General features: G+C 39.1%; 1 protein-coding gene across 1 annotated transcript in view; it reads right to left on the bottom strand.

Annotated features, from left to right (window-relative positions):
- The window catches only part of PAPPA2 (pappalysin 2), a 393,032-nt gene that overhangs the window by 41,435 nt on the left and 335,876 nt on the right, over positions 1 to 15,721 (bottom strand). The gene's annotated exons all lie outside the window — the stretch shown is intronic.

Here is a 15,721-nt window from a genome sequence, read left to right as displayed (position 1 = left end):
CTAGAGCAACCTCCTCTTTCTAGATCGATCTGCTACTGGATTGTATGATTCTGAGCTGGCTTGCTGTTTTATACAGAAGCCCAGAGATCTGTCTGATTGTTTCAACCAATCACAAGATTCTTAATATGTAACATCATTTTTAAAAAATCTATCCTTTAACTGTATTCCTCTCAAATTAAAGACTTATTCCCACCTAGCCTACACTTTTAATCGATTGACCGATTAGTTAAATTAAGTTGTCTGAAGGTGTTCTATGATTATATTAATTGGATTGGGAATTGATAGCCTCAACCCTGTGCAATGATTCTGTGGCATACTCTGAATATATCCACTTGCTTGTTACACTTGTCAACATTAGAGAAGAAAGAACATAGAATTTAGAATCAGAGGTCTCGAGTTCAAGTGGATAGAAAGCTGGGCCTGGAGTTGGGACAATTCAAATCAAGCCACAGACACTCACTAGCTGTGTGACCTTGAGCAAGTCAGTCACCTAACCTAGTTGCCTCAGTTTCCTCATCTGAAAAATGGGGATAATAATAGCATCCACCTTATAGGATTGTTGCAAAAATCAAATGAGATAATATTTGTAAAGCACTTAGCGGAGTGCCTGGCACATAGTAGGCCCATGTAGGTGTTAGCTATTATCATTTTTATTGCTGCTGTTGTGCCGACATACTAGGTGGGCCAATCCCTTGACCTCATTGAATCTCAGTCACCTTATCTATAAATTGAGGATGATATTTGTACTTCTTTCCTCATGGGATTATTGTGAATAAAGCACTTTTAAACTATTCTTCCTCATTTCTGCTTTCTAACTTTCTTGGTTTCCTACAAACTCAGTTCAAATCGCACTTGTCAAGGAGGCCTTTCCTGGTCCCTCCCTCTGCTGGCCCTTCCTCTCTATGTGGCTATACTTATTTTCATATTATCTCCCCCATTCAAATCCGGCTTCAGACACTTACAAGCTGTGGAACTCTGGGACAGTCACTTAACTTCTGTTTTCCTCAGTTTCCTCAACTGTAAACTAATGATAATAACCCCACAACAACCTCACAAAGTTGTTGTGAGAATCAAATGAGATGATGTTTGTAAGTAAACAAAACCAAAAATGCTTAGCATAGCACCTGGCACATAGGAGGCATCACATAGATGCTTATTCCCACTCTTCTCCCATTAAAATGTGAGCCCCATGAAAGCTAGGACTATGTTTTTGTTCTTTTTTTTTTGCATCCTTCAGTGCCTAGCATAGTACTGTTCACACAGTCATCATTTAATAGAAGCTTAGTGACTAGCAGATTTTCGATAAGTGAAAACTATTACTGACAGGCTCTTGAAGGTTACGGCAAAAGAACAGAAGTTCCAGCTTGGTCAGGTTTGGGTTCATTTGGGCAAATCTACTCTGTGTCTGTCACCTGAAGTCCAGCCTAAGCTAAGTTCCTAAAGGTTGATTACCGCTGTTTATTAGTCATGCAGTGGAGCCCAAAATATAGCAGTTTTGAGACCTATCTCTGTGGACAAGATGCAATGTCCACGACAATGAATGTGTTGGTTAAGAATCAAAATGGCATCGATTGTTTCTAATGCTTAAGCTATTTGTAGACAAGAGCTGGGTATTGTTTTTGTTTTCCTTTTTATTTCTGTGTCTCAGCACTTCTGCCAATGCCTTATGCATGGTATAGTAGGTGCCTTATAAATGATGATGAACTGAATTGTCAAACAGCTAGAAGCAATGGAGAATGGGGAGGGGGGAAGGTAACATTGATAAACATAGACTTTTCAGGCTAGCACATTTTTCCTTCTTATAATTTCCTGTCTTATAGCTTTCCCTTTTATAATAAGTTGGGATATGACGATGCTATTTTAAAGACAGAGCTAGAAATGGATATGCTGTGACAGAAAGAGAAAATGGAAAGCAAATGAATATAACCAAAGAATAAATAAATGGAGAGAAAAGCAGACATAGTGTCACTCATTTCAGAGAATGAGAATTTACAGGGTGAGAATTTGGCCCACACAAGAGATTCAGCCCAGGATGGAAGCAAATACCCATCTGCAAATCACACCAGGAGAACTTGGTACTTCTTGATGGTACGTTAGATACGCATAGTCTCTTATGAATGCTGTTCAGCTAGATGGGGTGTTACAATTTCCATGGTTGGGCTTTAATGCTTTATTTTTTTCTTTAAAGAAAAACACAATAACAATGCTTTTTGATTTCAAAATGAAAACCTAGTTTTAATTAACAGTTGGAGTCAGATTTTCAGAGATTCCAGCTGGAACGATAAAGCAGAACTCTGAATGGAACTCTGGGCATGTCTAAAGACATGTCCGAGTTTTCTGCTTGGTGTAAAAGCCACCTAAAGCTGGTGGCACAAAGTACAAACACATCTCCAGGGTATCAGGCCTTTGATTGGCAGCAATCTAGGGAGATAGTGCCAGCTTGTGCCAATTTTCAATCCTTATGTTGGAGCTGAACCCAGAATTGGATGGTTGGAAGCCACTCCATCCCATTCATTGCCAACATAGATGCCCTCCTTATATGTCTAACCAACATCCTACCACAATATTATACATGTTTATAATTCTTTTTCATCCACAGGTCCCAGAGAATTTTCCAAGCAATAAAACAAAACAAAACAAAATAAAATAAAATAAAATAAAATAAAATTCAAGTCTCAAATGATCCTCCCACTGAGAAGCTAGGAAAGGCTCATTATGCACAGCTTATAGATACCTAAAGTGAGGTACAGATAATGGTAACAGCTAACATTTATAGAAGTTTTCAAAATACTTTAAATCTCTTGTTTCATTGGATCCTCACAGTAACCCCTTGAGGTAAGTACTAAAGATATCATTAGCCCCATTTTAAAGATGAATAAACAGAAGCCAAGAGAAATGGCTTGCTCAGGATCACACAGCTGGTTAAGTATCTGAAGTTTGAGATTTTAGACCAAGTCTTTCTGACCCTAGCACTGTATTCATTACACCAGGCTGCTTGTCAACAGAGGGCCAGTTATTGCTGCCTATTAAGTAACTAACAAAAACTAAATAAATATGAAGCAAGACTAAGATCAGACAAGTGATAAAGTTAGATTGGAACATTTGGTTCTCTGTACTCTGATATTAATAAGAGACTTTCTTTTGAAGAACATATACAAAGGCTTATCCTCAGGTGAAAACGTTTTTTCAAAGACCAATAGCAATCCACCTGGTCAGACTTCTAAGCACAGTTGGGGATGTGGTGATACTATAAAATCTAGGAGGTTAGTCACGGCAAGACATTTTATGGTACTTTAATTACCTTATCTACAAAGGATTTTGCAAATACAGGAAGATTACTATGATTGATGATGGTGGTGATGGATATATTAGTGGGGGGGGCATAAATGGAATATCATCTGTAGAAGTCAGAAATAAAAGAAAGGAAAGGGAAAGCGAAAGGGAAAAGGAAAGGGAATGGAAGGGAGGGGAAAGGAAGGGAAGGGACTGTTTCTTGTCTTTGCCTTTCTGTGTATTCCCAGCACTAAGCATAATATCTAGCACACAATAAGCACTGAAATAATTATTGATCAAGTGATGGATCCAGGCACTTGAGGCCACATGTGGCCCTCCAGGTCCTCAAGTGTGGCCCTTTGACTGAATCCAAACTTCACAGAACAAATCCCCTTAACAAAAAGATTTGTTCTGTAAAACTTGGACTCAGTCAAAAGGCTGCACCCAAGGACCTAGAAGGCCACAGTTTCCCCACCCCTAATCTAGGCTTTATCTGCCGTTGAGATACCATATAAAGCCAACACAGCATCTATTAGATACTAAGAAGACCACTGAGAAGACAGAACCAATAGTGTCATCATCTGGAACATAAATAAGACTTAGGATGGAAAAGGGGAAGAGGGAGCACCACAACAAACCCAGACAAATAATTTATAACATTTTGACCCAGATGGACGGAGTTGATAATTGAAGCATTGTTGGTATCTATTGCTAAACTGACAAAAATATATATTTTTATACACCTTTGTCTAGGTGAATATAGCCATGTTATGAAATCATAAAGCACATGCACATCTTTCCCTGTACTAATCTTGTCTCCCAAACCCTTGGGGAATGTAGTACTTTAGACAGGGCACAGGATATGGAGTTGGAGAATAGGGGTCTAAATTCTGTGTTTGCTGCTTCCATGATCTTCAGAAAGTCATTTAAGATTCTTAAATATCAGATTCTTCATTTGTACAAAGAGAGAACTGGACTAGATTGTCTTTAAGTTTCCTTCTAGCACTAAATCTATTTGCTTATTATCCTACATTAAGATCCAAGTGTGGTAATACCACTGTTTTTAACCTTCTTATTATAAGCATCAGGTAAGACATAAAATAGTGAGTATACTCGCCAAAGTATATTTAGCACCGTGATGAGGAGATCAAGCCCAGATTGGAGAGGGCTTTTCCATGGATGATGAGGTCCTTCCCATGTTCCCATTTTATGATGACATTGTGCTGACCACATCAAGGTCTGTGGCAGATCTGTAACCACTCAAAAGAATTTGGTTTTGCCCTCATACAGGAAAGCCAAAGTACATGAAGAACATCTATTGCCCATTTGGATGCAAAGCCTACAAAGTTTGCCCATCCATATGTATATCTGGGACAAAGACCATAGATAGATAACAAGCTGACCCTATACTCGAATGAAGGAAAAGGGGCTAGATTGCCTCTGAAAAATTAAATAATCCTTTAATGACCTCAAGCTTCAAAAGGAAACAAAGGCCTTTCTTTTAATATCAACATTCTACTTGTGTTATGACTGCAAAAGGCAATAAAATAGTATTTGAAGAATCAAAAATGAATATCACGGAGAAATTTGTAGGGCAAATTGTAATAATTTGGAGATAAAAGGGACCGTAGAGATCATCTACCTCAACTCCCTCACTTGATATAATGATAACCACAACAGTAATGATGATAATGATATTAAAACATTAACAGCTGAATGTTAAGCACTTAAAATGAAGCATCCCCTGAATAATAGGAATCACAGTGTGGGAAATTAAGAACTAAACAGAAGACTTAGGTATACAATCATAGAAAAGCTACTTAACCTCTCAATGTCTTAGTCAATACTCTAAGACTGTAAGTTGTAGACTAGTTGCTAATTTTCATTGGTGGAAGGAATTTTCCCACTCTGATGCATCATGGGTCTAGAACAACAATCCATACTCACATAGTACTTGAAGGTTTACCAAGTATATTCCTCCCAGTGATTAGGTTAGATTGTAAGCTCTTTGAGGGCAGGAACAGGGGTTGTGCCTCTTTTCCATATCCTTATGACTTAGCACAGTGCCTGGCACGTAGTATGTGCTTAATAAATGCTTACTGATTGTTCATAGGACAACCATTATAATGTTCATTGAATAGATAAAGAAATGGAGGCTCTTCAAGATTAAAACTACTTTTTCTTATTTTGTATTTAAGTTTATCATATGTTTCCTTTCTTATCGTTTAAGTTTCAGTAATAAAAAAGCAAAAACTATTGAATAAAAAACATTGAAGTGACATGGCCATGGTCATATCTACTACAGGAAGAATCTGAGGTAGGATATGAATCTGGGTCTCCTGAAAGAAAGTATTATTTGGTTCTTTTTCTTTCTAGTAGACAAAAATACACTAAGGTCTTAAGACTTAGAAAAATTAAACAGCTTGACTATAATAAGGCCATTCAGGCCATTCAGTTTAGAGATAGTCATGTCTAGAATCTGGATTTCCAAGATACCAAGCCCATGTGTTTTTCCCACAAGATTCAACAGTTATTCTCTTTTAAGTGTATATAGGTTGATTTACTGATCATTTCTTCCAGGATTTTACATAGAATAGAAATTAAGTTTGCAGGTCTACAATTTTCATGATTCAATGTTTTATCTTTACACATATAGACATGCACATATGCACAGACACTTACACTGACTCTTTTCAAGCTTTAGACACCCCCATAGTCCCTCCCTCGTGGGCCTCAAAACTGTGAGCTGGTGGCCCCAGTGTGATTTATTTATCAAATAAACAATCTTTCACTGCAACTTCCTCAATTACAGCTTTGTTTCCCACCCTTGCAATGTGTGTCTCTGTTGTTGTTTATCCTTGTTCGCGGTTAGGATTCTTTGTAATGACAAAGATTTAAAAAGCATCGATGCCTCTCCTTTGTGTGTGTCTGTGTCTGTGTATGTGTGCGTGTCAGCATTAGCTGTCACTCTGTGTCTAATAAAAGGCACTGTCTCCCTTAATTTCTTTTTTTGCTGTTGATGTGTGTCAAGCATGTTTTTTTTTCTTTCTCTTCATGTCTTTTGCAATTTGCATCTCATTTCCGGCTTTAGTCTTTCTAACCTTAATCCTATGAGCCTTTACTATTTTTTTGTATACTTCTCCTTGGTAAACTGCTCTAGTTTCCCACTTCCCACTCCCAGGGTTGTACTTCATAAAACACAGAAAGATTCACTGGATTCTCATTTTTCCCTATTGACCCAAGGAAGGTTCCCAGGTCCAATATTCTGAGTCAGGGGTAGGATCCCAGCTTCAGGATGGAAGCCAAAAGGAGGCATCCCTCAAGCAACAGTCATAACAAGCAATGACGGAAGTGTCCCACCCAACACACAATTGTTTACAATCAAAGAAAGTTTTAAATAATTTAATAATTAATAGTTTAAGTAATTCTTTTAAAATTTTCCTCAAGGCCTCATGGGCTTTTAGTAAAATACTCCCACACATATTATGCAGGAAATAGAGGTATATATAATAGCTCTTTTCCCAGCTCTTAATGTGGTATACTTTACTCTGACCCTGTCCAAAAAGCAGTTGCATGCATACTTCCTTGATTTTTCTTTTCTCTCTTGAAGAGGAATGGGGTCAAGTAGTCCAAGACCATCAAAGGACCTTCCCACAGATAGTATTAATGAATCTATTCCTCCATGGGAGCATACGGGAGAAAGGAATTGAACCTGCAAAGAATGTCTTCCCTGTGGGATGGCAGGGCGTGAATAAGAGCATAGAAGCTGCTCCATTTGGTATCCCTTAGAAGCTTCCCCCTCCACAAAAAAAATGTGCCAAGGTATAAAAAAAAATAATTACAAGTGCAATCTTCAGTGGTCTAATTTTCTTTGGGGAAGGAAATAGGATCTAGCTTGTCTTGGGTTAGGAAGAATCTTCAAAGATCATCTAGTCCAACTTTCATGTTTTATAGATAAGAAAACTGGAATCCTGGGACACTAAGTTATTTGCTCAAAATAACATAGGGAATGAACATCCCAGGTGGGATTTGAACCAGGTCCTCTGACTCTAAAGCCCTTTCTACACTACTATAAAATGCTAACATTCATTCAGTCAGCCACTAAATATTTAATAGCACCTACTATGTGCTGCACAACTGTCTCAAGCTCTGAAGTTACAAACAAAGGCAAAAAACAGTCTCTACTCTTAAGAAGCTCGAAGTCTAATGGGGAAAACAACATGCAACAACCATGTACAAGCAGTATATATATACAGGATAAATGAGGGATGATGTACAGAGGAAAGGCACTAGAATTCACAGGGTTAAGGAAAGACTTCTTGCAGAGGGTGGGATTTTAGCTAGGACTTGAAGGACGACAGGGAAGTCAGGAGATGGAGGTCAAGAGGGGGAGCATTTGAGGAATGGGAGCCATCCAATGAAAATTCCCAGGATTGGGTGATATGGTTTAGGGATAACAGCAAGGAGGTCATGGTCATTGGATTGCAGAATATATTGGTGGGGTAAAAGGTATAAGAAGACTGAAAAAATAGGTGACTAGGGGAAAATAGTTTATGAAGGACTTTGAATGCCAATGGCATACTATATGCCAAAGAGATCAAAGAAAGAAGAAAAGTCTGTCATATACAGAAATATTTATAGCAGTTCTTTTTGAAGTGACAAAGAACAGGAAACCAAGGGGGTGCCTATTATTTGGAGAATTACCAAACAAATTATGGCATATGTATGTGACAGGATGCTACTGTGCTGTAAGGAATGATGAATGGAATCAGTTTAGAGAAAACTAGAAAGACTTGTTTGAACTGATTGCAGAGTGAAGTAAGCAAAATCAAGAGAACAATTTATACGATGACAGTAATTTTGTAGAGACAAACAATGTTGAAAGACTTTAGAACTCTGATAAATTCGGTGACTAACCACGAAGCCAAGATGACAAGTCATGCTACCTTCCTCCTGACAGTTAAATGATGGACTCAGAATGTGGAATGAGGCATATATTTATTTGGACATGGCTCAGGTAGGAGTTCATTTTGCTTGACTATACATACTTTTTTTAAAAGGGTTTTCCTTTTTTGATGTTTATGGTTCATGGGCAGAAAGAAAATCAATTTTTGTTCATTAAAAAAAGAATTTTAATATTTTAAAAAATCCATCTGATTTATCTTACCTCTAGAACAAAACACAAACCCCTCTATTAGCTTTTAAAATCCTTCACAAACTGGTCTCAATCTCTTTACAAAATCATTGTACATTTCTCCCTTAGCACAGTGCCTGGAACATACTAGATTCTTAATAATTGCTTGTTGTCTTGACTTGACTCATATACTCTGCATTTGAGCCAAATTGGCCTTCTCCCTGCTCTTCACACTATGTCCTATCTCTGTGTCTTGGTACTGGCTATTCCCAGTGTCTGGAAGGCCTCTTTACTTGCCTCCATTTCAAAGTATCTCTCTCTTCCTTCAGCTAATGAATAAATGAATTGAAAAGCATTTATTAAGTTCTTTCTATATATCAAGCACTGTGCTAAGAGCAGAGGACATAAATAGAAAAATCCTAGATGACCCCTATTCCCATAGAGCTCACACTCTAACTAGGAGAGACAACATATATAAGAAAGTTCAGCTACAGGGACAAGGGTCTCTTTCTATTCTCTTTCTCAATGAGTTCATTATCTGTCATAGGATCAGATTTTCTCTCTATACAGATGATTTTTAAATCTATATGTCTAGCCCTCATGTGTCTTGGGAAGGAAAAGGAGGAGAGGGGAAGGGAGGAGAAGTATATTAATAAAATTTGTCCCATATTACAAACTGCATGCTGACCATCTCCACCTGAATATCCCCTAGGCATCTCAAACTCAACACTTCCGAAATGGAATTCATTGTCTTCCCCACCTCTGTCAAACCCAACCTTCCCTCTAACTTTCTTATTTTTGTTTGGGACATCCCCCCAGTCATTCAAGTTCCTGACTTGGAGTCAATCTTTATTTATTCTTTTTCCCCCTACCCCATTCAATCTGTTGCCAGGTTTTGTCAATTCTTCTATATTAACTCTCTTGGATGTCTTAACAATGTACCAAGTACATTGGATAGCCCAGGATGCAATTCTGTCCATTGTACAAAACCAGAGGTTTGTGTTATACTACAACTGAAGAAGTTTCATCTCTGAAGGCCTTCATATCTTTTGCATCTATGCCCATCTCTACAATCATATGTCTACAACCCTACTTTAGGCCCTCATCATGTTTCCCTGGGACCGTTGTTTTCTGGACTGATCTCCCACAAATCTAACCTCCAATCTATCCTCTCCATCAGGGCTTCTTAAACTTTTTCCATTCATGATTCCTTCAGTACTTCTTAAACTGTGGGTCACCACCCCATGTGGGGACACCCCAAGGACTACCAAACTGATAAACCTAAATCAAACATCTGACTATATCACTCTCCTGCCAAAGAAATATCAGTGCTTCCTATTGCTTCTGGGAGAAAACACACAAAACTCCTATTTGACATTTAAAGTCTTTTACCATCTGATTCCAAGCTATCTTTCCAAAATTTATATTACTTTCCCTCTCCCTCAGGTACTCCATGTTCCAGACAGACTGGCCTTCTTGCTATCCCTTGGATAGGATATTGCATTTCCCACCTCCCCATCTTTCTCTGTCCTCCACGCCTAGAAGGCTTTCCTTTCAGTAAAGGTTCAGCTCAGGTGTTGTTTCCTCCCCAATGTCTTTTTACTCTCCCCAAGTGTTTAGCAATTCCTCCCCAATGGGCCATTGAGATTACTTCGAAGTTGTTTACTATATATTTCATACTTACTGCTCTAAATACATGATGATTTCCCCAACAGAATACAAATTTCTCAAGGTTGGGGCTTAATTTCGCGTGTGATTTTGTATCTTGTACACCCAATGTGGTGCCTGGACCACAGAAACTGAACCTACCTATAAGTGGAGTGGAATCACAGCCAGTCCAAGGCATTTGTGCTCCTTCAGCAAAGCTTAAAACTTGAACCCCTTTTGCCCCAATTAAAAAAATAAAATTCACTCTTGTGTACTGCTATTTTCTGGAGGCTTTGAGACTTTCCTGTGATACAGACAAGTAGCCACAAAATATATATGTCCACGCATCATGGAGAGTGGCATTTCTGGTATTCAGAATTTGAACTTATAAAAATTAAGATGAAAAAACATCCTTAGTTGAGCATTTCTTCATTTCCCCCTGCTTTCTCCTCCCCAAATGACCTTGTATTTGGAGCCAGCTTGGCAGAGAGCAAAAAAATAGTAAACTTAGGGAGGAAAAATGAGGTTGGGTCAAAGGCCATGCAATAACAGACTCACTAGGTGTGTGACAAATCACTTAACTTTTCCATGTTTCGGTTTTCCCAACTGTAAAATGGGATAGTAGTAGGAAAATCTTTGGAAAACTTCTCTCCCATTTCTGCTTTTGATTAACTGGACTTTAATATCTGTTCCCCAGGAGCCTTCTCAGGAGCTGGGGCCCCCTCTTCCCTTTAGTGAGTTGCTTCCCAGAACTTCTATTGGAGGAGGTGCCCAGACCACAAATGCTCATTCCTTTCCTGGATCTACTCTAAATTCTCTGTACTTTGACATCTTGCCCTCTTCCAGTGAGTACCTTTTGCTCTTCAGTTCCCTTTTATGTGTATTCTGCCTCCACTAGAAAATAAGCTCCCTGTTTTTCTTTTTTGCTTATATATGTATTTCTAGTGCCTGGCATGTAGAAAGTACTGAATACATGTTTTCTATCTCTCTATCCATCTACCTATCTAAACCTTATCGCATTATATAAATGTGAGCTCTTATTAGTGTGCCCTAGTGCCTATTTAATTTACCTACCTTTAGTTCTGGTTCTGGGTACAAATGCACCTATTTTTTTTCAAATAATTGACCCCATCTTTCTACCAATGGCTTATGAGTTATGCATATCTCCATGACATTATAGAAGCAACATTTGTTTCTTTCTTCTTCTTCTTCTTTTTCTTCTTTTACTTCTTTTTATTTTCTTCTTCTTCTTTCTTTTTTCTTCTTTCTTCTCTTTTTCTTCTTCTTTTTCTTCCTTTTTTCTTTTCTTCTTCTTTTTCTTCTTTTTTTCTTCTTCTTGTTCTTCTTCTTCCTCTTCGCTTCCTCCTCCTCCTACTTTTCTTCCTTTTCCTCTATGACTCTATCATTTTTCCCCACAGGCCAAGAAAAACAGTAGGTTGAGTGAGGTTGGCCTCTGAGGAAGAGGAAAAGTAGGGGAGAAGGAGTCATTTCTTCAAACTGGAATCTTAGACTCTAGCTCACTGTCACATTAATTAGCTATTATTCTATAGCCACCATTTTTAAGAAGCTTTGATACAAATAAGAGATGCAGATGACATGATCCCTGACCTCAAGGAGTCTATAGTAAAGCAAGGAAGATAAACGCATAGACTTCTAAAGGAGTTGAATTGCAGGCACCCCTCCAAAAGGTCCATTTTATTTCTCAACCTATCATCTTGTGAACTAGAGAACAATTACAAAAGAGAACAGAAAGGAGACTGACATTACATATTGGACATCCTGTATAAAAACCAACCAATCAACAAGCATTTATTGAAGGCCTACTGTGTACCAGGTACTGTGTCAAGCCTTGGGGATACTAAGAAAGGCAAAAAAGAAACATATAGTCCCTGCCTTCAAGGAGTTTATATACTAATAAGGGAGACAACATGTGAATAAATAGCTACATACAAGCTACATACATACAAGATGCCAAGTAGAAAGAATCTTAGAGGAGATGACTTAAATGAATGAGTTTACTGGGAATGATCTGCTGAAGGTGGAATTGGAGTTGACTTTGAAAGAAGTCAGACAGAGGTTTCAAGAGGTAGAGGTGAGAGGGAGGAAGCATTCCAGGCATGAAGGACAATCGGGGACAAGGCATGGAGATGAAGGCATAGGGATCTGAAATTAGAGTTGGAATGGGCCTTTGAGGTCAATGTAGTCCTGCCCTTTCACTTTACAGATGAGGAATCTAAGACCAGAGAAGTGAAAAAGTAGCCCCAGGTTACACTGCACTAGATAGTAGAGCTAGGGTTCAACCTCAGGTCACCTGACTCCAAATTCAGGGCTTCTGCCTCTATATCACAAAAGAGATAGATTTAGTCACAGAATGTTTTCTGGAAGAAGTGAGTTCTGAATTGGCTCCTGGAAGAAGTCTTGGGTATGGGTTGGCAGACTGGACAAGGGAAGACGTTCCAGGTGGAAAGGAAATGACCTGAGCCAAAGTACAGGACTGACATTAAGTGAGAAGTGGGTTGAGGGCAATAAGGTGACTGACTGGTTTGGAATGCAGGGACCATGCTGAAAAATAACAAAGGATAAGATTCCCTGCTGCTGCAAGGTTGAAACAACTGCTTCAAAGGGACCAGCTTTCAATTTACACCCAATATTTACAAGAAAGAAAAGGAAAAAGAAAGGAAGAAAGAAAGGAAGGAAGGAAGGAAGGAAGGAAGAAAGGAAGGAAGGAAGGAAGAAAGAAGGAAAGAAAGAAAAAGAAGAGAAAGAAAGAAAGAAAGAAAGGAGGAAAGAAAGAAAGAAAAAGAAGAGAAAGAAAGAAAGAAAGAAAGAAAGAAGGAAAGAAAGAAAGAAAAAGAAGAGAAAGAAAGAAAGAAAGAAAGAAAGAAAGGAGGAAAGAAAGAAAGATAAAGAAGAGAAAGAAAGAAAGGAAGGAAGAAAGGAAGAAAGATAGAAGGAAGCAAGGAAAAGGGAAGGTGGAAGAACAGTGGAGAGAGGGAAAGAGATAGGGAAGGGAGGAGGGAAAGAAAGGGAAGGAGAGAGGGAGAGAAGGAAAGAAGGAAGAAAAGGAAAAAGAAACAAAAGAGAAAAAAGGAAGGAATTTAAATTCAATATTCACAAGAAAAAGAAAGAGAGAGAGAGAGAGAGAGAGAGAGAGAGAGAGAGAGAGAGAAGATAGAATGAAAGAAAGAAAGATGAAGGAAGAAAGATGAAGGAAGAAAGATGAAGGAAGAAAGATGAAGGAAGAAAAAAGAGGGAGAGGGATAGAGGGAAGGAAGGAATGAAGGAAGGAAAGAAAAAAGAAATAAAAGAAGGAAGGCAAAGAGAAAGAAAAGGAAAAAGAAAAGAAGAGAAAGAAAAGGAAAAAGAAAGGAAAGGAAAGGAAAGAAGTCAGTCATAGCAGGCAGCATGCAAAAAAATGTCTAACTAGGGCATCCTGCACAACATTTTGTCCTGGCTTCTTTTTGCACTTTCTTCCCTTCACCTTGCTTGCCTCTGTATCTGTTTTCCCTCAGTCTGACTTTGATATTATTCAGTCCTTCTTAGTATTTTTAGATTACTTTTGATTGAAAAGAAAAAAAAATTTCTTCTAAATATTTCACTCTTCCTTTCCCTACTTCTCATTCTCTTTCACCCCACTCTTGTCAGTATCTTTTTTTTTCTTGTCTCTTATACTTCCATTTCCTTCTCTCTCCATTTTCCTTTCAATCCCCATGTACCCTGATTCCCTCTCCTTCCTCCTCCCCTCCCTCTGTGTGTACCTCTCCTTCCAGCTTTGGAGTCAGGAGCCAATATCTGGTCCTTCAAAACCTGCCCTACCCAGAGGGCCCCAGACAACGCTTTAGAATAATCTTACTGTCAAGAAAACTGGCTGAACTAGTTCCCAGGCAGGGAGGAGCTGCGGTTACAGATGCACTGGCCAAGAAGCTTCTTGTCTGCCTGAGTAATGGGGTAGGGGAATGGTCAATTCTCAACCATAAGTGTAATGTCAGCAGTTCCATAGGGCAGGTGGGAAATTCTGCACTGCTAAGCCTTCTGAATCCATTTCAGCAGAGGGACAGTGTGATCTTAGTGTCTGTCTTTGGCTGCTGGGTCTTATGGGTACTGAGGGGTCTGAGGAGAAGGAAGACAGAACAACTACAATAAAAAAGCTCGTAGTCTTACAGTCTGGGAAAAAGTAACAGCCCCAAACTCAAATTCTAATTCCATCATCTGGCTTCCCTCTTTCTATCCTAATGCAGAAGGAGTAACAGAAGGGAATGCTCAGTCTCTCTTTGATCTCTTCCCAGCTCACGAAGTGTTTATCTCCCTCCCTCCTTGGTCCCCTACCCCCAAAGCCTTTCTCCTCCTTTCCCTCCCTACCCCCTGCCCTGGAGATGATTCACTCTTTCATTCCCTCCTCCCCACCCCACTGCCATCTGTTTTCCTAATGATGGCATCAGATGAGCTGTTTTGTTGGCCTTCATCTTATAACAAAGCACCCTCCATGCTAACTAACTTGTATTCCTCATTTACTCCTCTCAGATTGCTTAAGAAATAGTGTCTTCTCCTACCCCTCCCTTTTCATCCTCCCCCCATTATTTTCTATGCCCCCACTCCTTAACCTTGCCCTCTCTCTCTTTGGCCTCATGTGCATCACAATTTCATGGAGAAATTGGATCGAGTGAAAGAGAGATACAAATGAATAGGGGGATTAGTGTGTGTGTGTGTGTGTGTGTGTGTGTATTTGGCACTGGGGGGATTTGGGAGTGGGGGTGCTGGAAGACATTGCAGTCCAACTGCTCAGACTCCAGTGAGCAAGGATGAGCCAGGATTACCCAAGTGTTACTGCTAAGTAGCTTAATTATTCCCAGTGAGAGCTTTGGAAGACAAACCTGTTGTGGTGAAGATGGAATAAGTAAGTATTTGTCACTGTCCAGTTCCAAAGTAGGAAGGTTTCTATACCCACTTCCCTCACATGTCAATTCTCTTTTATCACCCCCTTCTGAGAGAGGCTCCATCTGAAGCCTCATCCTCTTTTCTCCCTCAGAGCCACTATGCCTATATTTTCCTTGTATCCACTCCAACCCCTCTGATTCCCTAAATTATTGACCCTCTAGTGACCCTCCTGACCTAGAAAGTCAACCAGAGAGCATAGGCTTGAACAGAATATGTCTTGAGGCAGCAGTGGACCAGTCTAAGTTGAACATAAGATAGACTTTGGAGTTAGAAGCCACTACCTGTAATGACCTTGAGCATATCACTAAAACTCTCTGCTCCTCAATTCCTTGTCTAAAAAATAAAGGGATTAGACTCCATGACATCTAAATTCTTTTCCAGCTTTAAATCATCCATCCTCTGACCCTTCTGTATGATTCCAGCTCCAGCCTCAAAACCATCAAGCCTATTTTCAGATTTTAAAAAATGCCTTTGGGAAAGTTCTTTCTTGTTGAAACAAGATCATGTGTATAAAATGCTTTACTAAGCTTAAAGTACTACATAAATATTAGTTATTATCATTTATCATAATTGTTCCTTCACTGGGTCAAAACTTGATTACATCTACAAGAGAAGATACTGCCACTGATACCATTAGATACTCCTAAAGTCCTTGGCCAAATTAAAATTCTAGAGATTTCACTCAAAGAAGTTTCAGGACTGCCAGACATTTTATAAATGGGGAGGGGGATC

Source organism: Trichosurus vulpecula, chromosome 4, assembly GCF_011100635.1.
Source record: "Trichosurus vulpecula isolate mTriVul1 chromosome 4, mTriVul1.pri, whole genome shotgun sequence".
Lineage (NCBI taxonomy): Eukaryota > Metazoa > Chordata > Mammalia > Diprotodontia > Phalangeridae > Trichosurus > Trichosurus vulpecula.
The sequence above is the reverse complement of the archived record's forward strand: the minus strand, read 5'-3'. Positions and strand labels throughout refer to the sequence as shown.